Source organism: Danio rerio, chromosome 11, assembly GCF_049306965.1.
Source record: "Danio rerio strain Tuebingen ecotype United States chromosome 11, GRCz12tu, whole genome shotgun sequence".
NCBI classification, from domain to species: domain Eukaryota; kingdom Metazoa; phylum Chordata; class Actinopteri; order Cypriniformes; family Danionidae; genus Danio; species Danio rerio.
In genome coordinates, this window is record NC_133186.1 from 9,832,501 (window position 1) to 9,858,717 (window position 26,217).

At 36.1% G+C, this 26,217-nt stretch overlaps 1 protein-coding gene across 5 annotated transcripts in view; it reads right to left on the reverse strand.

The window, feature by feature from the left end:
• Positions 1-26,217, reverse strand: part of naaladl2 (N-acetylated alpha-linked acidic dipeptidase like 2) — a 635,527-nt gene that overhangs the window by 571,180 nt on the left and 38,130 nt on the right. For 4 of the 5 annotated variants that reach the window (XM_073916359.1, XM_073916358.1, XM_073916357.1 and 1 more), the window contains one exon: positions 21,231-21,296. The gene's annotated coding sequence lies outside the window, so the exon portion shown is untranslated. Of the gene's footprint in view, positions 1-21,230; positions 21,297-21,419; positions 21,503-26,217 lie in introns of those variants that run through there. The other variant, XM_073916361.1, reaches the window with a different exon arrangement.

Here is a 26,217-nt window from a genome sequence, read left to right on the forward strand (position 1 = left end):
TGTACAGGGGTTTAGCACAGGCCAACTGTTGTAGCACAAGTAAAAAAAAATAAATAAAAAAAATGTCTGGTATAATGTCTGAAGCTAACACAGCTAACAAGTTCTTCACTTAAACAAGCATTGATGCTCCATATGGAGTAATTGTACTATGGCCCCTGACTGAAAATTAAGTGCACAAGCTAAAATTTAAGAGCATACCTTTAATCAGATTGCAATGTGATTGTTCAAAGTTTCATAACCGTGACAAATGTTTAGCAATACCCTTAACTCCAGAAATGAAAATGTGCAGTATTCATTAACTTGAGCACATGGCTTCAGAGTAATATGGGATGGCAGTGGCTCTGCTGCCAGTAATGTCTACAGATGGTAGCTCCAGCATGTGAATTGACAGCACTGCTCATGTGATATTACAAGTAGATTGAGTTGAGAGCAGCATAGGTTGTGATCAATATTTAAATTTTCATTAGCACAAAAACAGCAGCATCAGTGTAAATCGGCTTCATCTTTATACATTTGTAGATCATCATGCAAAATAATTATTTGTAGCCTAGCTCGATGTCAGACATCAGCACACACAATATGATCAAACATATACTAAATTATAATTGGTAACACTTTATTTTGATGGTCTAAAACTTTGAGTATTAGAAGACTGTCTTTTTAATACTTCACGGGAAAAAAGTTTATGCAAAAAGTTTTAAAGGTGGAAATTCCACCTGTGTATGTATTTTAATTTATTTTTTTTGGCCATTACCACTATCAAAAGGTACCTAAAAGCGAACAGTACTGTACCACAGCAAAAGGGTACCAAAAGGCAAAGCAATACACACAGCTAAACACTATTGGTTTACAGAGATATGTCATTCACTTATGCACAAGCCAGAATGAAAAAGCAACCGCCATATTTTAAATACACAGCCGAGATATTACACTGTATTAATATATACATATAATAACAAGCCAAACCTTGTTGTCTTGATGAACATCCACAAAGCCAAGAAGAACAGATTTTACCCTGTGCCCTGTAGTTTTTTTACGAGCCCGTCCAGCGCTCAAGCGGTTTTGCTTGTTTGCTTGCGCTCGCATGTGCGTCTATATTTGTAATAGAAAAACTTCTTGAGTGCTTTAGACATCCAATCCTTTCAGAAACTAACAAACATGAGACTGACAAGCGAAAAAACAAAGCAGCCACAAAAAACAAAAAAGCAGCAAATGTTTTTTGCAGCAAACATGAACAAACTGCCACATTTAACTATTCATCATCTTTTTGAGCTATTATGAACTCGGACTTACTTTCTAACAGAGGTTTAATGTGCTGGTGATGATACATGATAGGATTGCACTGACAGTGGGCTTTGTTGCATATCGTTTTTGAACCTAAATAAGAACTAAATGTATGCTGTGTGTAGTTTATCTGTAATTGGTAACATATCTGCGACTGTAAGGGGCTGTAAGTGTTCATATGTTGCATTTTTTTTTTTTTTTTTATAATTGCAGACGTTACAGTAGGCTATTTCATTGATCTGCAGTTATAATCAAATCCTGTTCATAGAAAGGTTAGTCAAACTTTTATAAACAAGTGTTTGTTTATAAATATGACCCGTACAGCTTTACTGTAGACATTTTCTTAAACGAGAATGATGTTGACTGAAACTTTGTAGTACACCATGCCCACCAAAAGGATACCATTGGTACCCTTCTAACAGTGTAAACGCAAGCCTGATAAAAGTGAAAGTTCTGTACCACTCAGTGGCAATGAGCCATATATAGCCTGCTTACTTTGTCAAGCATTGATGAGACTTTTTGGTTTATACCCTGTAAAATTACAAAACATTTTCCCTGTTTAGTCTCTCCATGTTTGACCCTTGCCTTGTTCTCTTATTTACGTTGTCCGCATCGATCATTTACCTGTTAACTAACTAAGCTTCTGGATTTCCCTGTATGTACCCATTTGCTCCTGTCTGACCCTTGCCTGTCTGATGACTGTGAATAAAGCTGCATATGGATCCTCTCTCCATTGTCACTCAACTCTCCCTTGCAGTTACGCTGAGATTGAAAGTGCAAAATCAGTAAATTCCTGAGATTGATCTCTGGAAAAAGTCATATGCAACTAGATGCACTTAGTATGCTTTTGTTATATGCTACCAAATAGAGAGCAAAATGTATAACAGTCATTGTACACATTACATTATAAAAATGTATTCTATCCCACATTTTACGTGAAATATATGCATATATTTATGTATAATAATTTCTTTAAAGCAGCCATTAAACAATACACATGATAAGCATGCTGTCTTGTGCCTGATTAATTACCAAGCACAATGGAAGAGAAGCTTATTGTGGAAATAACCCATGTCTGTAAGGGCTTTGGAGGTTTGAGGAACAACAATGCATGTTTTGTGAAGATGTTGGCTGAAACTTTAAAGTAATTATGTTTTTTTTCCATCAACATAGCATCAGCAAACACATCTACTACAGAAATATAGTCTAAATGAATCAATTTCCCAATCAAACCGCTACTAGCAGCAACAATATCACAAGTGTCTACCAAATTGATCTGCAACCTGTTCAGTTTATACATCTGTTATGCAATTTCTTCATTCTGCGACTCCACATGCAAATCGTCCGTTAAGATATTAGTCTATTTCCATTGGCACATTGTGAGAGCAGCAGAGCGAGCGTTTTCAATTCAAGATTAGCGTCAACACTCGGGCCATGAATTACGGGATTGAAGCAGCATTGAGAAAGTGTTGAGGGCTGCTAAAGGAATCAGAAAGGTGGGACATTTTTTAACCTTATGCAAATGTCTAGCAAAAAAAAAAAAAAAAAAACAACAAGCAACACCCAATCACTGTGAATGCAGGCCAAGCAAGATGCTGACGTAAGTGTTTGCAGAACTGGTGGATTACTTAGCTGAAATCACTTATGCAGTCTATTATGAAAATCTATTCCTCTTCACACTTTCAGTTTACACAAACATATTGTAATAAACGTATCCCCGCTGCAAAACCATGTATATGCCGGTGTTTATTCATTGATTCTTTCTAGAAGCAACCATTACAATGCAAATGTGATTAAAGTGTACAATAAACAACAGGCGTGCTCTGTCCTAAATTTGACATGCCCCAAAGCAGTGGTGTAGTAGCTCTGCCAGAAGCACTAAGCTCACATTTGAGAGTGTTGCGAGAGTTAGTGCAGTGCTGAGTGCGTCAGTATCTGACTCTATGATTTACAGCTGCGCAAGGTGTTTGCAAAGGAATCATGAGGAATGAACTTGTGGAATTACATTTATTCAGAAATGAAATGTAAATATTCATTCAATCATTCATGATTGACTTTGTTTGGAACTATTTTTTGTTGTCCATGCAATAAAAGTATGGCTTAAAGTATGGCAATAAAGCTTATTGAACTTTAAAATAAAACATTCACAGTTGCCATATTGTAAATATCTTAAAGAGGTGTTCCACTACAATATTGTATTTTAAACCTTAGTTGATGTGTAATGTAGCTGTGTGAACAAAACAAAAAAAACATTTCTGTTTGTAAGACACTCAGTTTAATGCAAAGGGAGACATTGGCTTTACAGGATTAGCTTAGCAAAGCCTACAGCGAAAACAGTTTGGAGACAACAAAAAGATACATTCGGGTTAATGAGATCATAAACCCTTCAGGTCACACGCATTTACCACCCGCAGAGGTGCTGTTATGTTATAGCAGAGAAAGCTAAAATGCCGTTTTAACGCTGCTATTTCCACAGAGCTTCTTCAGTTTCTGTATTAGGGCATCCAAAGGACACGAGACAAAGATAGAAGTGCTTACAATTTAATTTTAATTATGTTCAGAGAACTATAAAAAAATATATATATAGCTAGCATTTGACAAAGGAGAACTTCAAGAATCTCTCAGTTCAGTGCTGAATTCGGCTAAAAACTCCTCAAAGCAGCTCCTCCAACAAGAATAAAGCTGCGGATACAAGCAGAAGCTGAAGATTGTGAGCCACAACCTGGAAGTATTATTATTTTGTTAATATTAATCTATTACAAGCATAGCTTTTAGCGTTAACGATATGTTGTAGCAAGGATGTAAACAGCAGGAAATGCTGTTTGGCACCACTAACAATTTAGCGACAAATTCATACTTATCCGTCAAACAGCAGTGAACACCCACAGTTTTCACCAGCCCTGCAGTGTCTCTTTTTCGCTTTCCCTGCGTTCCACATCTCAATTAACGAACTAACAAAAGATATGAACGTTTCATTTTACTAACACATGCTTATTCCGAATATATGTTAAAGACATGTAATGCGTTGAGTAAGGTAAAAAAAATAAAAATACAGGATAGCTCGCCTAACTCGTGTTGCAGCAGAAAAATCAAAGCCATATCTTGCACTTTATTCTCCTGTCAACAGTGTCAATGTATATTGTTAAAAATTAACTTAATTCAAGCATCAGAGAAAAAAAACAAAAATAAACTTCAGTCCAGCACACATTCAGTTCTCGTTTTACATGTGTGAACGAACTGTTCACACATACATAATAGAGCAAGTATAAGGTTCATCCTGTCAGATCAAGGCTCAAATAGATACTGCTAACAGCTACTCTGACTGACACCATGTACACAGCAGAATCAAAGCGCGTGCTTGTGGAGGGGTGATGCTTTACTGGTGACATGGAGCTGACCCGCAAATTACAGCACATTATGTTAGCTGACCAATCAGAGCCTCTTGAGGGAGAAGAATAGAGAAATATGACTTCAGAGAAACTAGGAAATATGACAGTAGTTTTCATAAAAGCAGTCTAGCTGTATATAATAAGTAAACACACATTGCTTTGCATCTTATACACACATTAAGCCTTAAAAAGACACTGTGGACCACCCCTTTAAAGTGAGCACAAGGCCACTCATAAGACTGTATGGAACAACATTTAAATACATATGGGAATATTTATAGACCAAAATATAGCATTTCAAAATTTCATAGATATAATACAAAAACCCTCAAGGTTAAAGATACAGAATATGTTCTATTTCTCTCCCGATTCAAGCATTCATTTAAGATATCTAAGCAGCGGGGCAGTAAAAAAGTCACTTCTGTCACTGGTGTCAGACGATGCTGTATTATTTGTTGTGCTGGGCTTGATAAGAGGCCACAGGAGTGGTGTCTGGCGATTCTGACGCTCTCCGTTCATCACTCGAAATGTCATGTGAATTATAATGCAAAGCTAGCATTTGTCACAAAGACTATTGCGCAGATACATCCACTTGTCATACATAAAGGATAAAAGGAAGCTTTGTGAGAATATCTCCCTGCTGTGCACTACAGTTTCCTGATACCCAGAGAATAAATTATCAAATCGTTCATTGTCCGTGTCAGTATGTTGTGAGATGAGAATAATATCAAGATGCCACATGCCTCAACAGACGGGGAAAAAAGGCTTCAAACTAATTACAGTACAACAGTAGTAAATTAAATCCAAACATCCTTACTGAATCATTCTAAAGGTTAATCTGAAGATGATATTGTAACTGTTGACTGAACAATTGATGCATATGTAACACTTAACTGGAAACACGTAAACAGATTAAACTTTGTCCTCTGATTGGCTGAATTTGACAAGGTTTCCTAAAAGAGATTTCCTTTTTTGTTTTACAGTCTGCCTGGAAACAAAAAATGCTGTCTGAAGAAGAAAGCGGTTAGATTTTACATTAGTGTCTACATTTACATGGACATCACTAATCAGATTATTTGCCTTAATCTGGATTAGACAATAATATGATTAAGTTTTTTACATGAGTTGCTTTTTCAATGTTTCTTTCATGAACCCGTTTTACATGCTATAGCACATAGATCGGTTAACGACATTGCATCCCCAATGCTATACACATTTCCTTTGGAGTTTTGAATTTTTTTTACTTTAACTGCAGTTCGGCACTCACATTTCATACATGCCCCCGTGACAAACTAAGGTATTGGATGCGAGTATGAAGTAAGGACTGGTGGAAAATTGTTGTTTTAATGGAATTTAATTATCATTGTCTGTGGTCCTTTATTGACTCAGCAGATGCAGAGAATGGTATGAAACAGCCATGTGTTAATAAACTATCATGTCGCAAAATGTGGCAAAAAGTCGTACTCTATAGTGATAGTTTGATTAAGGTGTTTACATGTCTGTACTGCACTTCAATAATGCGACTAAAATAGGAACAATCCATTTTATTTGATTTCTGTTTAGTTCAAATAGGACTTTAATCGGATTAAATTAACTTTAAAAATGCTGTTTACATGGTAGTCTTAATCAGAGTATTGTCTTAATCGTATAAAAATTAGATTATTGGTGCCCATGTAAACATACTCAGTGACAATGAGCATTCATCAGCATTGAACAAAAACTTGCTGTTATAAATACACGATACATCCCCACGAATCAGGAACCTCAAACACCCAGTTCTCACCATCATCATTTCTAATCCTCATACATCATCAATTCTTATCAATTCTAAAACGCCTTAATTTCAGTATTAGTGTATTATATTAATAATTACCTCCAGAATCAAGAGCGCCTGTGCTTCGCGTCTCATCGCTTTAAACACCACCACCTGTTTTTATTGCATGTTGGCGTTGAGGCGCAAGTCGTTTATTTAAGAAAATAAATTCACAAAGCTTCTCCCAACGCAGTCAATTTCTTTTTTTCCTCTTGATATTTGGCTCCAGTTAATCAGGAAGCGATGGTTTTGTTTTCTTTGACTCATTGGATGGAAATGCTGCTTTATTCGCACGTCTTTTAAGCTAGATTTTAGTTTTGTGCATAAATCTAATTTGCATCTTTGGATGGAAACATAGCTGCCTTTTCCACTAAATTCTTACCTTGCACACTGGATCATCTAGGATGCCACTAGGTCTCTTTTTGAGCTGAAGTTGCAGGCTGTCCCAGAGTGACTGTAACATAGTGGAGACCAGTAGCGAGATGATATTGATGGATCATCAATATCATCTCATCATTCATAAGCATTATGAAGGCTTTCAACACACACATTATCTGGTCTCCACTTTGGATAAGATCTCGATGCAAATGCAGAATACTTGCCTACTCCTAGATCCTCATTTGTTTATCTCAACAGTTATAATGCTATTTATGTTGTTGGTTTGCATGCCCAAGTCAGCTTCCAACCAGCTCTTGAAAAAGCAATCTTTCATTCCAGCACAGACCTGGTAAAATATACATTATTCCAAGCCACTTTCTCGTCTCGACCTCATCTACATTTCCAGTCCCATGGTCAATCCAGAGTCCTACTCTGGCTCAGTGGCAGCTTGCAACAAATTTCTTGTCTAATGTTTGCTCCCCACTGCGATGGACTGAATTCATCTGGTAGCAAAATGTTGTGGTCGTGCTAACCCTAAATGGCTTCATAACTTATTTCAGAGAAGTTTTTGGATATTCTGGTTAAGATGCTTCAAGTGGTAAATAACTAAAACAAGGAAAAAGCTCCATGCTAGATTATGCTCTTTGTTTTAGCACTATAATAGCCACAAGTGAAGGAAATTAGTTCTCCCTTTTAATGTTTGGAAGTTGCTTCTCGCTGCCTAAAATGATACCAATGTGTCCAAGTACTTACGGTGTGAGCAGTGACAAAAATTCATCATTTACATTCTGTCGGCCAGAACAACCCAGCTCCCCAAAACCAGTTGACGAAAGCATGTAGGTCAATTATTCCAGAATTACCCACAGGTCATTTTAATACCGTGTTTTAGCTACAAATATCATGTGTGTGCCCTATCTGTCCTTGTGGTGATATTTATCCATAAGTCTCACTATTTTTTAACTCGCAACTGGTCTCCACTATGTTACAGTCACTCTGGGACAGCCTGCATCTTCAGCTCAAAAAGAGACCTAGTGGCATCCTATACAAAGTCCAATCCATAACTAGAATTCCTTGGCTGAGGACATGTCTGATATTGTGCAAGATATCTAGATGGCAGTCGATAAAGTGCATACTTAAGAAATCAGCTTACTGGTTTTGGAAGAATCCGCCACTGGAATAACACTAGGCTGGTACTAGGGCTAGTTTCCAATGATGCTTGAATTACGGTCATAAGTTCAGAAGAGGGACAGAAACTGAAACAGTTTTTTTTTTTCTCCCAAGACCCCTCTCCAGTAATTTTATCAATCAATTCCACTTCTATAGAAAGTCCTCTGAAGAATCTCTCCATTGAAATTCCTGAAGAATGACACCTTCAACTATAGTTTTTTGCACAAAATAAGCTTCACAATTACCACTTCATTGAAAATAGGACTGTGCCACTAACCGTCTACCTAATGAACCAGTACTCAAAAGAAAGATTTATTTAGTCTCCACCATCAAAAGCAAAGAAGGAATATGTCGGGGAGCCTCTTTAGCAAGGTTACATCCATTCATCATCTCACCATCTGCTTACGGTTTATCTTTTGTGGCTAAGAAAGACAGATGTTTGCAGCATTGCATCAACTGAAAACATTAAATATACAGTAGTACAGATACCCATTGCCACCTATTTACACTTGAGCTTCACGGAGTCAGTAACTTCACTGGACAAGCTGGGCCTAATTCGGATACGTGAGGGGGACAAGTGGAAGAACATCCTACCTCCATGTCCCATCATGATTCCCATTCAGTGGTCCCAGGAGAAAAGACATTGTGACTCCAGTGTCTCTTATCCTCCTCCATCAAGGTGCCCTCCCAATGATGATACAAACCCATACAGCTTATACCTCCCTATGCACTGGTTATCCAGGGACAAAAAACTATTTTAATCCCAAGATTACTTCTGGTGGCCTGAAATGGCAATCAACATCAAAGGTATGTGAGAGGATACAATTAATATACAGGAATAAACTTTCACCTCATCAGTTACCCAGAAAAAATCATTCGTAATCCCCTGTGATTTCATCAGAGATCTACCTGCTTCTGATTGAAACACCTGTATCTACATTGCAGAGGACAAATTTTACACATGTCTTTTGGTTCCTTTAAAAACACTCCTAACAGTCATAGAAACTGCAGAGATAGTATAGAATCATGTCTTCCAAAACTAAGGTCTCTTAGAGTCAGAAGTCATTGTATCTGATAGAGGATTTCAAAAAAAGTTTGGAGATCCTTCTTTTCACTCCTGGTAGTAACAGTCAGCCTTTTTGTTTCCCACCGACCAATGAACGAACGGAGAGGAAAATCCAGGAGATTCACTGTTCTTTTAGTACCTTCTGTCATTACCTCCAGAATTCCTGGATCTGCTTCCTTCTATGGGCCTAGTATGCATAAAATTCCATCTGCCAAGTCACCATGGACCTCACTCCTGTCCAGTGCATGCCTGGCTATCTTCAGAGAGTCCCAATCAGTGTGATCAGTCACTTATTGGTTCCGTGAGAGCGAGACTGAGACTTAACCCATCCCCAGTATGCAGCCTGCAACCTGACTCCCTGCACCTCATTATTCTATGCCTCCCCTGTGTATTTCTGTTTCTCTCTTGATGTGGATGTTCACAAAGTGCTCATCATGCTTGAGATAAAGGAAAATCTTCATCACTGGTATCTACATGGTAAACTTTCACTCAATTTACCCCTGAACATGCACTCAGACAAAGGTGAAAAAAAATGTCACTATAGCAGTATCTTTTGAAATGGTACATGTTTGTACCTAAAGGTAAGGTAATATTATTACCTTACTAACTAATAATGTGGTCATTAACAATCTTTTTTTTTTTTAATTGTAGATGAATAGCATTGTTAAAACAAACCCCATACTTCGTAACTTTGTACGCTGAATTATTATCATATTAGGAGGATCAAAAAAGTGCAAAGTTGTACCTTTCAAAAAGGTAGATCCTTCATGACAGCTCTTTACTTTTGTAGTGTATAAACTTTTCAAAGAGTTGTTTCAACAGAGATTGTAAAAGCAGGTGCTATTTTTCCTTAATTGTTAATTAGTTAATGCACTTGCTTTGATGTTGATACTAGCACAATGAAATAGATTAGCATTTCCTTAAGGAATTGTGTGAAATGCAGCACAAGATAGATGAACAGATGTAAGAAGGAAAACACCAACAATGAGCAAAAAAAAGTCCAGCCACAATGCAGAAATCAAATTACTAGCACATTGTTACTGGCAGATGCTGCATCAATGTCAAAGATGGAAAAATTCCAATTTGTAAATTAAAATATTTTTTAATTGTTATCAAAGGGCAATAATATGCATTTCTTAATAGAAAATAATAACAAATTAATGCTGGAATGGCATCTGTCTTTACAACATGTTGATGCTGAGTTCATTGAAAATAGATGAGAAGAAGCAGTCGTATTTCAAGACTTATTTATTATGTGTTGTCAGACCATTAAATGGGCAAAACATTACTAACGATAAAAACATTCCAGTTATTTATTAGGGTTGGGTATGTTTTTTTTTTTTTTCCTCAAAACCAGTGTTAAATCGATACTTTTAAAATGCTACCGGTGCCTGAACTGATACTTTTAAGCCACAAAATTGATGGACAAAAACTAATATATATATATATATATATATATATATATATATATATATATATATAAATATATATATATATATATATATATAAAGTTTAAAATAGTGCTGTCAAAATTAGTGCGTTAACGCATGCGATTAATTTGAAATAATTAACGTAAAAAAAAAAACTCAATTAACGCAGTTGCAGGTTTTTTTACTTCCTGTTGTGGTGGACGTGTGTTTAACATGCAAAGAAATATGGGTAAGATCAAGGAAGCACTTTTTGAAGGCAAGTTTCAGTATAAAACAATTAATGTTGCATCACCAGGCTCTGCAGAGTTTCATGCAATTTAAGGTGTGTCATTTTTTCCTTTTGAGTTCTGTTTTAATGGAATTTTTTAACCGCATGGCGAATGGAAAGAAAAACCTCTGCATTTCATGACTCGGTGGTCCTTTACATGGGCGTAAGTCTGATTTAACAGTAGGAGGGGACAATCAATATGAAATTTCTTGAGCATTTTTTTTTTGCAAGGGACACAAATAATACAGCCGAATTGTACTAATAAAGATATGTCCCCGCAGTTAAAAATGGTTTCATCATTATTATAGCATGAAGACTGCGTCATTATGATTATTTTTTCAAAGTTTTATCAGGTTCAATGACTAAGCAAATTTTTCTACAAAACTATTTTTTGCATTGTTTGTTGTGTTGTTTAGTCAACTGACTGACTCCTGGGGTCCGTTCTTCGTACGTGGATTACTCAGTTAGCTGGATTTGTATATTGACGATTTGACACGTTCTTCAAAGCTGATCCGAGAGTTGTTGTCATAGCAACAGTTCTGCTAGGTCAAACCTGATCGGGAGCAGGTTCAATTCATATAAACAGGATTAGATCGGCTTAGTTCATATTGACTTAGTTCAATAATACAGAAAGTTTGCTCCGAATTCTGATATTTTCTTACAGTAATAGTTATATACACTTGGGAAAATGGTACATATTTTTTAACTATATATATATATATATATAAAGTTATAGTCATTAATAAAATAAATTAAGTTATACATATTAATAAAACGTATGCAATCTGCACCCTCGAAATGAAAGTACAAAGACTGCCACCTGGTGGTGCAAAGAGAAAACTTATTGATATGAACTTTTTAGATCGCTTTAGAACAAATTGTGTATGATAGAAATGCAGAATATGTGACTTTTTAAAAGCAATAATACATTTATGCAGTCATAGACATGTTTTCATAGTTAATATGCCGGTGATTTAGTGCTTCACAAAAGTTGCAGACGCCTATACCAATATGAAAACGCTTTTGTAAACAACCAGTTATTCTTTACACCGATTAAAAAACGGCTACTATAACAAAGAAAATATTTTCTAAATGTGGAAGTAAATACATTGATTTGCATTGAAATACATGATGATGAATACACTTGACACATGAAAGTGGAAAGCCTGCAGCTCACAACAAATGTGGAAGGTTACTGCGTGTCATATTTAACAAACCGTTTACTGCTAATTTGATGTAATTTTGCTTACATGGATAATTGAATATTAATCAGATGATGTCATTACGCTGCTGTGCCGTCAGCCAATCGTTGCATTGCTGATCATGATTTCAAGGATCGATAGATCTGTCCTTCACAACACACGCAGCGATTTCAGATCAGTTTATCCAGACATTCTAATCTGATTCGCGAACTCGTTTATAGAACCAAATTAGCGAGAGATCAGTTATCAAGATTAAAAGATCCGGGATCTGCCAAATAATCTTATATCATTTAAGCGAGGTACGAAGAACGGACCCCTGAAGCAGACTAAATGCAGGATAAGACGTTTTCCATACTCATAATAACTTGTTTACATTACACTTGTTAAATTGACCGATCATATTGTAAAACAGTGAGCCTTTAAGGTTCCTCTGCTAAACAGCCACAACTCCGAAAACATAAAAAAAAAAAATTGTTCACCCCCTAAAAGGACTGTCATTATCCCTTCAATGAAAGAACAACACCCTTACCTGACAGTGTACATCTGACTGACCCTGCTCAGCCTGTTCCTTAATCATTTATTTCTCCTTTGCCTGTGATTGATATTGTGACATTACTATTTTCATAAGCACTCATTCTGAAAGCCAAATTGCCTTAATATGTGAACTTAGTACTTGGCGTTTAGCTGTACTGAAAAATAATCTTATGTCCTTATTCTCTGTCATTTTATCTAATGCATGACACTGCCAGGCAAGTTTATTTATACTGTAGCACATTTTATACACAATGGTTATTCAAAGTGCTTTACATAAAGAATGCATAAAGAATGCAAAACTATCATAAAAATAATCACAACAATAAAAAGGAGTTAAAAAAGGCTAACACTTCAATTTTAAATTAATTGAGTCACTTAATAACAGAATAGAAACGGATTATATAAAAAATACAGTGGGGTTAGTCTGGACATAGCACAGTGCTCATTTGGCAAATACACAGTAAAAAAATATGCTAATTGTGGTTGTTAATGTTACATTAAGTTAACATTAAAATTAACGCCAAGTCTTCACAAATAAAACAATACATGAGAAACGGCTTTGGCATTGCAACAAGCTAACGCTAACTACATAAGTAATTTTTTCCGCTAATACAGCATTCATGGACATTTACATAGGTAATCAGCATTTTTGCTGAAACTAATTTATGAACAAGTCTGTATTAACTACATTGAAGAGAATCGCTTTAAGGTGGATAAAATCTTTTACTTACTGAAATTCAATCTTAACTCAGCCGCACACCTGACGTGTGTGTGTGTGTGTGTGTAGGTGAGAAGAGCAGGAGGAATGCACACAGTGGACCGCGCACACACAGAAGCACGCAATCTGTCGCGCTTTTAAGAGCAACAAATGTGTACAACTGGAAAGGGGGTGGTATATGATGCAATAATCGTTTATGTCGATTAATGGTTTTTCATAATTTTAAGAAGTCAAAATTGAAATCAGATTTGATTTATTGCATAGCCCTACTAAGTATATTGTTAAAAACATGATATCGTGATTTTTGCAGCATTGTGCAGCCCTAATATATGAGCATAGAGTTGAACTTAAACCTCTACCCCAGTCACACAAATTACCTGACTTCAATTTAAACAATAGTGTGAATCTTTGGAAAGAAGAGTATATGATTCTCTTTAACATATCGGCAGTTACTTTGACTTCAGGATTTCTCTGAAAAGGTTTGAACTTGTTTTTAAAAGGTTGGAAACTGTATTAAAGGCAAGTTGACCAGATTCCTCAAAGTGAAATATGGGGCAGAGCCCCCCTCCTACTCATGTAAATGCAAGCCGATCCATATGGAATTGCATTGGATGATAATGTTTCACAGACAATGTAGGGAGAATTTTATTACAAGCTGTCCAAGTTGACAATAAAAAGTTGCTTAATACATTTTTTATTTAAATTTGTTTTATTGTTGCTCAATAATGTTTTGTCTCATAGCCTTTCCACATTACTCTCTTTAGCCTCTGAATATGAATACAACCCTTCAAAGGTTGTGCATTAGTAAGATTTATTTCCGTTTTGGAACAAATATAATAAAAATAATACATAAACTAAATACATAAATGTGCTGTTTATGGTCAAAAAAGAACATGGCTTTTACTCTATTTTTGATCTAATAAATAGCTTGCTAAGAGTATAATGTGAAAAGTAGTGACTAACTACTGTAATAGGCTGACATCAGTTTATTTTAGATTCATAATGTGACCCTCATGAAGAGGTCTTTAGACTTCAGTTATCAATGCACTGCATCAAGAGAAAAAAAAATGAATAAAAAGGCCGTTCCACAACCATCAGCACCCGGAGGAAATCATTAATGCACAGGTAAACATGGCTGAATGTAATACAAATTTGTACTGCTGTCAACATTTTAAAAATGAGCTTATGCTAGAGTATCTGTCAACATATCTGTTATAGTAATGACAGTCCCATTTGGAAAGTTAATTTATAGCTCATGAGAGAGTTTATACTTCATCTTATTTTAGCAAAATACTGAGTTTTAAGCAAAGGACGAGGGCATTTAACAAGTTAACTGACAATGGCTTAAATAGTGTTGTAAGTGTGGGATGGGGGAGTGTTTGTTTTACCTTACTATGTAATTACAGCAAATGGGAGCTTTCAAGCATTAAAAAAGACATAAAAGTGCTATAAAGGAATCATAAAATGGGATTATCTGCTCGTTTTATATCTGGTATTAAGTGTTCTTTTTTTCAAACCTGATGGATGAACAGCCCTACATGTGTGAATGGCATCTACAGATTTTGGGTCTGTCCATTTTCAAAAACATCCAGAGGTAGAACAATACACTTCCATAGTGTAAAAGCTCACATGGTCAAATGCACAACACCCACAAAACAACATGTACTATCCACCAACTGCTCTATAACTGACCATTATAGAGCTTGCTATGAAAAAACACACACACACACACACACACACACACACACACACACACACACACACACACACACACACACACACACACACACACACACACACACACACACACAAAAGTCATTCATGCTTAGCACTTAAAAAGAAACACACACACAAAAAAAATAATAATTGTAGCCAACATTTATAACATTTTCATTAATTCAGTAGGACCCATGCAATAATGGTTGATAAAATGATGAAATTTGGTTGAAAGATTGATGAAATTTGAAAAGTGATGATAGAGGCAAATTTGAATGCATGTTAATACCAGGTGGAAAATGTAACAAATCTTAGCTGACTGGATCCTTGAAAACACAAATAAATTAAAACGATTCTAAACTTACTGACAGAGACAACAAGAGATTCTTTCATGCATTAGTGATCATGCTAAGGACAGTACTGTAGAAACCAAGACTTAGCCAATATTACAAGCTGTCCTTCAACCAATACAACCATATGGGTCGCTTGCCACTTTCCTGAAATACTGTAGAATTTATAGTATTTACAAAAATTGTACATCTACAGATCTACTGTACTAAGGAATTGTGTAGCTTGACTGATAGAGCATTGCATCATAGTAGCACGACAAGCATGATCAATGATATAATGCATACGAAGTGGGAATCTTTAGTGGCTTTAAACTTTAATCTGATTCAGATTCTGCGAGTCACAATCCAAACAACAAATATATGCAAAACAAATATATGCAAATATATTTTACATTTTACTCAGAATTGGGAGTTCTTATGCTTTTATGACTAAAATTCATGTATGAAAGTATCAAAGTCATCATGTTTTATTTTCTTAAAGTTAATTAAGTTTTTATATATTAAAAAAATAAATAAATAAAACACTGAAGATTGAATTAAGTTTGTTTTTAATCTATTCTGTTATAAATGATGCCAATGAATCATGGTAATGCCACCCTCTTCATGTCTTTTAGTGATTCATAATCTGTCCATACAGGATAAGTGCTGCGACAACCCTAGGATTCACTTGGATGCGAAATTGCATGCGACTATCTGCTTATAATTTTTTCTCTTTCCGCTCAAACCTGCGCCATTGCAATATAATTCAAACACAGATTCAGTTCTGAACTTTTGGTAATCGATTCATAACAACTAGACAAAGAATCGTGATGCATTGATGAGTCAATCTATTCTCCCACACCTAATATTGAATTTTGTTCCAAAGCCACCCACTGATATACTTTGGCTTAGTCACTGATTCATCAGGGGTCGCCACAGTGAAATGAACCACGATTTTTTTTTTTTCTTCCAGTCACAACCCAATGCTGGGAAAAAAACACACAATCTGTCATTCACACACTCACTCATATGCTATAACCAATTTAGCTTATTCAATTTACCTATACTACAGTTCATATCTTTGGACTATGGAGGAAAGAGCACCCAGAGAAAATACATATGAAAATTGAGAGAACATGCACTCCACACAAAAATGCCTCTCAGCCTATCTGAGACTCAAACCAGCAACCTTCTTGCTGTAAGGCGACAACCACTTAACCTGCAAATTGTCTGTTAATGAACCATTCATTTTCATTTTGAACATATAAAATAAAAATTCTTTCAATAATTACTCACGCTCATGTCATTACAAACCCTCAAGACCTTCGTTTATCTTCTAAAAATAAATTTAGATATTTTGGGTGAAATCTGAGAGCTCCCTCATCCTTCATAGACAGCAATGGTACGACCAATAAAACAACTGTCAAAAACAGTCCAATCCAGCTCAGTGGTTCAATCAAAACATTATGAAGCTGAGAGAATACTTTTGTGCATGATCATGAGCACTGAGAAATGATGTATAGCCCAACTTGTACTGTTTGTAATAATGCACAGTTGAATATAATGTCAGCATTGCGACATGCATAATAAACACATCGCAAGGGTAAACGTGCACCCTATACTTTGTAGGTTGATAATATTCAGATAATATTCTTAATGTGGAAGTGAAGCACTTAGTCAAGTTTACATTATTTTGTAAATTGATTTTCACTAATGAAAATATATTAAACTCAATTAATGTAACCATTTTGAAGAAAACAGCATGTTTTACTATTGTTATTAAACCTGGTGCGCCGCTATCTTGGAATATAGCTGTGTCTCAATATTGTTCCCTCAGCTGAACAGATACAGTGAAGTAATGAACTGAACATGGAGACTGCAAACCCTGATTTAACTCAATGAGTAAAGTTGTGGGTTTGAAGTTGGTGCAAATGCAAACTTCAGATGCATGTCTAATATATAAATATGTTTATTCTATTTTTCCACATATTTATCAGTATTTCTCTTCCTGAATGGGTTTCAACCATGGTTTCATCAAGGTCCGGTGCCGACAAAATGGGGGCAGGTACATTCACTTTTTACTACTACATCAGCTTTTTCATATACAAACCACACAACTAAGAACCACAAAACTAAGAAGAACTAAAATTGGCACAGTTGTTCATGTCCTTCATACATGTTGAGAGATTGATTTGATCAACTTAAAAAGATAATATGGACTTTAATAGGACTTATTAAAGCATGTAGTCATGTGCTTTAATTGTTGCATTAGTCTGAATGAAAATGCCCTCGCCGGGCAGTGCTGGAGCAGTATGAGAGTGGACCGAAGTGCATCAAACGAAAGGCATTAAAAAAGAAAAAATAGAAAACGTATAAATATTTTGTATAAATTAGACAAAACTTTGATGCTTGTATTTGGACCAGCTCTGCCATGCACGTTCAAAACGTCAGGTATTGGGTTAAATTAAGCTTTGCAGTCTACGCTTTCAGTCCATAACTTCCACTGTATCAGCTGAGGTAACAAAACCCTCCCCGTGACATCAGACACAGCAATATTTCAAGATGGTGGCGCTCTTGCACTAAAAGCTACAGTAAAACATGCCCTTTTCTTCAAAATGGTTACGTTAATTGAAATAAATATATTTTCATTAAAGTGGAAAACGATGTACAAAATAATGTAAACTTGACTGTTTTACTTCAACCCTTTAACTAGCCCACCAAGAAAATAAATGTTTTGATTGCATTTCAACTCTTTATGTTGCTAGTTAACATACTCAGTGCATTTTTTTTTTCTAACACATCCCATAATTTCTAAAATATCATCCTCTACCAAATGGTTTATATGTCGGTTTACAGGAAAAGTACCAGGCTTATTACATATACTATGAAAAATCGGAAAATATGAAGGGTAAGACCAATTTATTTTGAAAAAAATATTCAAAATAAAATTTTTTGAATGCTAAAAAAAAAAAAAAAAAAAAAAAAAAAAAAAAAAAAATCACCCTTTTTTTTTTTTTTTTTTAAAGTATGCCATAAAACAGAGTTTCTCAACTACGTTTCTAGAGGACCACCAACACTGCATGTTTTGGATATCTCCTTTGTCTTAAATACCCATTACAGGTCTTCAGTCTCTGCTAATGAGCAGGTATCTGAATCAGGTGTGTTAAGGAGACATGGAAAATGTGCAGAGCTGGTGGTCCACCAGTAACGTGGTTGAGAAACACTGACATAAAATATTTCAGATTCTCAATTAATATGCTTTGTTTTTGTGTGTGTGTGTTTTTTTTAACCATAAAACCAAAATCAAGTGTAGTAGTGCAACGGTATGTTTGTTTGATTTATTTATAGATTTTTTTTGTAAACCAAAAATGCGATGTGTGTAAGCCTGTATCATTCTTTAAAAGTCATTATTTAAAAAGAGTAAAAACATGGTTAAACATTTGGTAGAGAAGCAGTCAAAGGGTTAAAGCATATGGTCTGTTTAGAGAATTTTTTTTATTTATTTTTTTTTTTTGGTATGAACAAGTCGGGATTGTTGCCGTCTACGGAGGGTCAGAGAGCTCTCGGATTTTATTTAAAATACCTTAATTTGTATTTCAACAATAAAAAATTGTCTCAGGGGGTTGAAATGCCATGGGAACAATTATTAACATTTACAGATGCAAAACATGCAACACAACAGCATAAATATTTTTTACACCAGGTGGAGGATGGTTAACATTAAAATTTAAAGGCACATCAAAAATAAAACAACTGTTTTCCGTATAGCTTTGGAAGACATGGACAAGTCACACATGAATCACTTGCAGGGTATTCACATTTGTATCATTGCTCAACTGCTGTACATAAGTTGATAGAAACCAGTCTATGATTGCTTTCTTTTTAGGTTCTGCAGGAAAAAAAAAAGTTCATAGTGGTTTGTATCAGTGTAGTTTTAGATACCTTTTTTTGATTGTCAAAGGAATGGTGTAACTGATGTAACACTGAAAATCTGTTTTAAAGCATCCCGAGTTCTGACCTTCATAAAACAGAAGAAATTAAGTTCAAAGTAGCTCAGATTAAGTATCTCCAGGGGCACAGCTGTCAAATATCAATCAAGAGCTTTAGAATGCTCTATACATTCATCTTAGAAACTCCCAAATACACCACTGACAAAGAAACAATCCAGATAAGCAAATTGTATATGCAAATGGGCAAGTCAAAATCTTATAAAACGCTCTGTGATGGACCTAGTTTTTGGACCTCAAAAGCTTATTGTGACAAGCATTTCATTTGTGAAAGCTTGTCTGATGTATGGAACCGAGCATGTCAAGCTGACCCTGGAGAGAGCTGATTCAGCATCCATGTTCGAACAATGTCCAAAGGAGGCGGAATTAGCCTCTAATTCACTCTAGCCCATTCAGCTTTCTACTGAGGCTCGGCAGGCGAGAAAGGTCACAACAGGTGTCCCGTGCCGTCCCCTTTTAAGAGTGCTTGGCTGTGTTCCATGGTTACCCCAGTGAATGCCACGCACCATTTCCACTCTTCGAACAAACACTACAGGTCTTTTCTTTACAGCTTTTGTCTGGTTCCCCTCGTCCAACTAGGGTCAGAGCAGGACAGTAAGTGTCCTGAGTGGTTGCTGTTTTTCACACTAAGGAACTGCCTGTGCTGGTTTGGATGTGCAGGTACGTCGATTACACAATCCACTTATATTTTGGTAAGTGATTGCTTTTACAGTTTGAGTAGCCACTGTTTAATATTGTTATGTTAAAAGTATGGTTTGAAACCATGAGTTCTGTTAAAAGGGAAGTTGATTGTTTCCGTATAATGCATTGCTCTTGATGTCATGTGACCGTCCTCTTGATGTGCTCTCGTCTCGTCGAGTGTTGAACTGACTATTAAGCCCTGACAAGAATAACAAGCTGAATTTATATGCATTTTATTGTCTGTTGTCTCATTAAGAGCAAGACAGAAATATCGTTTCTCTGGAGCTACAGCGCAACATGCGACAATGACAGCTGGTCATAAAATGGCACAGTAAACAATAAAAAAATCTATGCACAGGGTAATGATAATGAAGAATAATAGAGAAAGGTGAAGTGCTTCGCATTTGACAAAACTGGATAGTGCTGTCGACTGGCTGCAGGGGAATTTTGTGGTGTGAAATGATGTGTGCATTTTGTTTACATGTAAAATCGCGTATGCTATTTGCAAGAATGTACGAGATACTGCGCAAATATCAACCCCAAATGCGTTTTATTAGCATTTCACAAATTCGACAGCGAACAATTTTAGCAATTTAAACATTACGCTTATTTTGCTGTCATCTTGTTTCGCGAAAAATAACGCAACAAACATAAAATAGCGAAAAGCTAACACAGTGATTCTGTTTTTAATGTTATGAAGATTGTGTTAGAGAAACACATCGGAAACACATTAAGCGATAACTATCGGTGCGATTCTTTTACAATTGTGTTGTGTTAACATGTTTTTGGCATTAAAATGCCACGCAGCAGATCATATCGATTGGTCGACAGCAGCTGCGTGAGGATTTAATACGCATGGATTGACAGGAAAGCTTAGCAATCGTAGCGCATGTTGGCACAAAGAGAAAATTCCTCCAGTGTGATTCTCTGTAACCAGCAGGTACTGATACATCCATTCAAGAATTTATAGGATTTTTAGGATATCGGGGTTAAATTGTGCTCCCAACATCCACTAACATGACTTCAACATCCCAGAGACACGCTTCACTGCAAGGGTTAAAAACCGTACTACGCTTACACTCCTATCAGCATGCCTCGCCATTTTCCTGCTTTATTTCCCCTCGCTTCCATGCTTCCTGCTCCGCTGTCCCCTCCTGAACACTGATCAGTGAGGTATTTTCAGCCGGAGGACGAGACACAGAACACATAAAAGCAACACAAATAAAAGGTCATTGTCTGAGGGCTTACCGGAGCCGAGGCAGGAAAAAGGGCCCGAACCAGTCAGTAACTATCGACCACGTGCGGGAGCCGGACCTGGAAGACGGAGCACAACAAAGACAGTTTGTGACAAAGCTGACACGCTGTAGTCTTGGAGGAGTAAAATCAATTGTGACATTTTTCATTTATTTGTAAATGCCTCTTTGGCGGCAGACTCACTCGAAACGACAGTCTGGCTCTTACGGAATAGGAGAGGTGAGAGTAAAATAGAAGAATCCTGACAGTTGCCTTAATGAGATTCCGCATTAGGGCCGCGCTCACACACTTTTCCCTCAGCCAGGAGCACGCCCTTCACTTTCAATCTCGCACACAAGTAATTTGGCGAACGTTGACCCTATAAAAAACTAAATCCAGACAGCATTGCTGACACTTTTCTCACCCTTCCCGATTGAATGCAAGACAAGAGCCCTAAATATTTTGTGCCGATGCTGATGAGCTCAAATTGATGCGTGTGTGAAAATTACTGTGAACATTTGCAAAGTGTATTTGATTTCAAAACTGTTTGTAATTCAGACTTCAATGTATGTAGTACAACTTGCCTGCAAACAATGTTTTTATTTGAAAACTCTTTTTAATAACTTTATAATCTTTCGCTGTGCGTCTAATTTACCATATAGCAAAAGCATTTTTTTAACATAATGTAATATAATACACTAGATGTAACAAGCATTTCATAATTTTGAATGCAAAATCTTTATTCCTACAGGTAGGTACGGTTTTGAGACTTAACGTACCAGTTCAACAACCGATAATCTTAAAATGGCCGTCACTCATAGCTAAAAGACCAATTTCCAAAGGAAAAAATAAGATTTCTGACAGAACTGGGTTGGTTATGTCACACACGCAGACGTAATAACTTCAAAATTAGTATGTATCATTAATTGCCTGTAAATGCAAACACTGAAAATAATGTTTTATATGAAAAAATAAATAAAAACTTTATAACATTTATATTGTTGTGTAACTGTCTAATTTATATTTGATTGATATAATTAATATTTGGTATAGTGATATATTCCAGTAACGCATATTAGATGCAAAAAGTATTTTATAGTGTCAAACACAAAAACTGTGCACCAAAGTACTGCTATTGCAACTTAAAACTGTCTTTTTTACAGAAAGGAACATACTATGCATCTAATGTACATGCCAATATCTAATTGTTTGCAGTGTGATCAGGAAATATAATAATAGTTATATAAAAATGTTATTTCAGTATCCTAGTGTTTGGAAGAAGAGTTCAAATGAAATGCATTTAAAGAGCCCCTATTATCGGTTTTCATGCAGTGTAAAACAGTTCTATTTAAGCTAAGGCTTAAATCTGAAAGTGCACTGTGTTTAAAACCTCTTATTCATATATAAAAGAGTCGACTCAGTGCTTCAAATGAACTGTCTTGATCAGTGGTCACCCAACTTGTTCCTGGAGGGCCGGTGTCCTGCAGATTTTGGCTCCAACCTTAATCACACACACCTGAACAAGCTAATGAAGGTCTTACTAGGTATACTTGAAACATCCAGGCAGATGTGATGAGGCAAGATGGAGCTAAACCCTGCAGGGACACCGGCCCTCCAGGACCGAGATTGGTGACCCCTGGTCTTGATAATGAGTCTTTAGTCGTCCTGGTGTAACATCGATACTGAACTTAAGCTCGCCCATTTGTTGCATGCACAGACCCAGGAAAATTTAAACCTCCAAGCCCCGTCCAAACACTGAAGCAAGAAGAACACTTTAGCAAATTTGCTCATCCTCCAGAAATAATTGGGTTTAGGGGCGGAGTTTGGTGCCATGCTGCCTTTTTGAAATTGTACATTTTTGTACAACTGAACTAGTTTGAATTTGTATGAATTAGCCACTAAACTGACAAAATGTAAACTAGCTGCATTTCCTTGTGACATCAAGCTGGATATCCATGTAACAAATAGATAACCAATATAACCAAATAAAAAAATATATATATATATATATATATATGATGATGATTTTGAAACAATAAAGAAAGGTCAATTATTTTTAAATTTTCTTTACAGAAAACAAAATGTGAACACTACATTACTTAAAAACATCACGACTGAGACAACATATTTATTCTCTGCACTAAACATCTATATAGTCAACATCCCATTTCCTACATCCTATTTGTCCATCCATTCTACTTGAGGGTGGAAAAGTAAAACAGAACTGCTCATCAGTGCTGTGAGCAAACAACGTCTGTTCTGTCGCAGAAGACATGGCATACTTTACTGAAGTATTGAGTCAAGTTTATTAAGTTCACTTAGGCTATTCACATTTCAACCATGTACTACACAAGGGACTTCCTTAAATAGATCAGTAACATGTAAGCACAGCAAGACATACATCACGCACTAATTATCACAAGACTGTAGGTCTTGAAGAGGACATGACATAAGTCCACTTGAAAAGAATAAATATAATTTAAAATGTATTTAATTCCTGTGACTTTTTTAATCTTTAGTGCAATCGTTAATATAATTGTATAATATGACGGTTTAGAAGCACATATGATTATTATCTATGTTAAAAACATCCGTTTAGATATAAAGTTGGAAAAAAAAGTCCGGTTTACAACATTTTTCAGTATATGCTAATTTGTGTACATCAAAAGGCAAGGGTCAGTAAATGGTGACAGAGCTCTCATTTTGGGTAAACTATCCCTTTAATCAAACCGGAGCAAGAATATTGGTTATATGTATAAATTTTCAATGATACAGCATGTACTATATTGTGCACTACACTCACCGGGCCACTTTATTAGGTACACCGCTCAAACTGCTTGTTAAAGCAAATTTTCTAATCAGCCAGTTACATGGCAACAACTCAATGCATTAAGGCATGTAGACATGGTCTAGATTACCAGCTGCAGTTCAAACCAAACGAAGTAGGGAAGAAAAGTGATTTAAGTGACATGGCATGGTTGTTGGAAGACCTACTCCAAGTATTTCAGAAACTGCTGATCTACTGGAATTTTCATGCACAACTATCTCTAGGGTTTACAGAGAATAGTTCAAAAAAGAGAATGTATCCAGTGAACAGCAGTTCTGAAGCCACAAAAGCCTTGTTAATGCCAGAGGTGAGAGGAGTATAGCCAGACTGGTTCGAGCTGATAGAAAGGTAACCGTAACTCAAATAACCACTCGTTACAACCGAGGTATGCAGAAGAGCATCTCTGAATGCAAAACACCTCAAACATTAAAGCAGATGGGCTACAGGAGCAGAATACCACACCAGGTGCTACTTATGTCAGCTAACAACAGGAAACTGAGCATTTAACTTAAACAGGCTCAACAAAATTGAAAAATAGATTGAAAAACGTTGCTTGCTCTGATGAGTCTCAATTTCTGCTGTGAAATTCAGATGGTAGGCTCAGAATTTGGCATCTACAACATAAAAGCATGGATCCATCCTGTCTTTTATCAATGGTTCAGGCAGATTGTGGTGTAATGGTGTGGAGAATATTTTTTTGGCACACTTTAAGGCTATCAGTACCTATTGAGCATCGTGTCATCACCACAGCCTACACAAGTATTGTTGCTAACCATGTCCATTGCTTTATGACCAGTGTATCCACCTTCTGATGGCTACTTCCAGCAGGATAACGCACCATGTCATAAAGCATAAATAATCCTAGACGGATCTCTTGAACATTACAATGAGTTCACTGTACTCAAATGGCCTCCACAGTCACCAGATCTCAATCCAATCGAGCACATCTGGAATGTGGTGGAACATGAGATTTGCATCATGGATGTGTAGCCGACAAATCTGCAGCAACTGTGATGCTATAATGTCAATATGAACCAAAATCTCTGAGCAATATATCCAGTACCTTGTTAAATCTACACCACGAAGGATTAAGGCAGTTATGAAGGCACAAGGGGGTACGACTTGCTACTAGTACGGTGTACCTAATAAAGTGGCCAGTGAGTGTATATTCAAGGTTAACATTTTTATTAGTATTTTACTAATAGTAAACACATTATTGTTATTATTGTTGTAATATTAATATTAATAATAAAAAAAACCTTAATGCTTGAATTTTGTTCACTTTTGATCAAATCAGGGTGTCTTACAAATAACACAATGGGATCTTTAATGTAATTCACTAGTGCTTAAAGGTTTAGAACTTTTTCCTTTTCCTTATACTGTTCACACTTCAGTGGAGCTCACTCAAAAAAGGATTAAAAAGCATAGCAGATCTTTTGGAAGCATCTCCCTTGTTCTCTAAAATCGCTGTGATGTGCTGGCATAAATAAAAACAGATGTCTATAATGAGAAAGTCCTATGGCGAAGCGTAGTATTGTTATACCAAAGACCCCATCACATTTACTATCCATCTCTATCTGATTACCATTTCAACTCACTTGTCGGGTGTATTTGATATGTGTTGTAATCTGATTTGTGCATCAGGAGACTCGCTGTAGAATTAAGGAACATGAGTCGCAACAGCATTGTCCTTTTTCAGGGCTGTAGTGCGAATATCATACACTAGACACAATGGAGCAGTGGTTCTCACATTGGCAATGCAGGATTGAAACTGGTTAGCAACATGTGCTTATTCTCACTCTATCCAGCTCATTTTCACTATTGAAATGCATTGTGTTTTTTTGACAAACATATGAATGGCTGTACAGTTTTTGGTTGACACATGCAGTTGAAGTCAATTATTAAACTCTGAATTATTAGCCACCCTGTTTGTTTTTTTCTGTTTAACACAGAGAGGATTTTTCTCAACACATTTCTAAACATTTCTATATGTATATATTTCTATAATGTATATTATATGCACAAATTTCACACACTGCACACACAGAGACTCAGAGAAAGCACATAATTACATCAATTATTAATATACATAATTATAACAGCTACTCTCCATTTAGTCTTTTTTTTTTTTTGCTTAATGTTAGATATGAATTGTCTTAGAATCTGTTTTTTTTT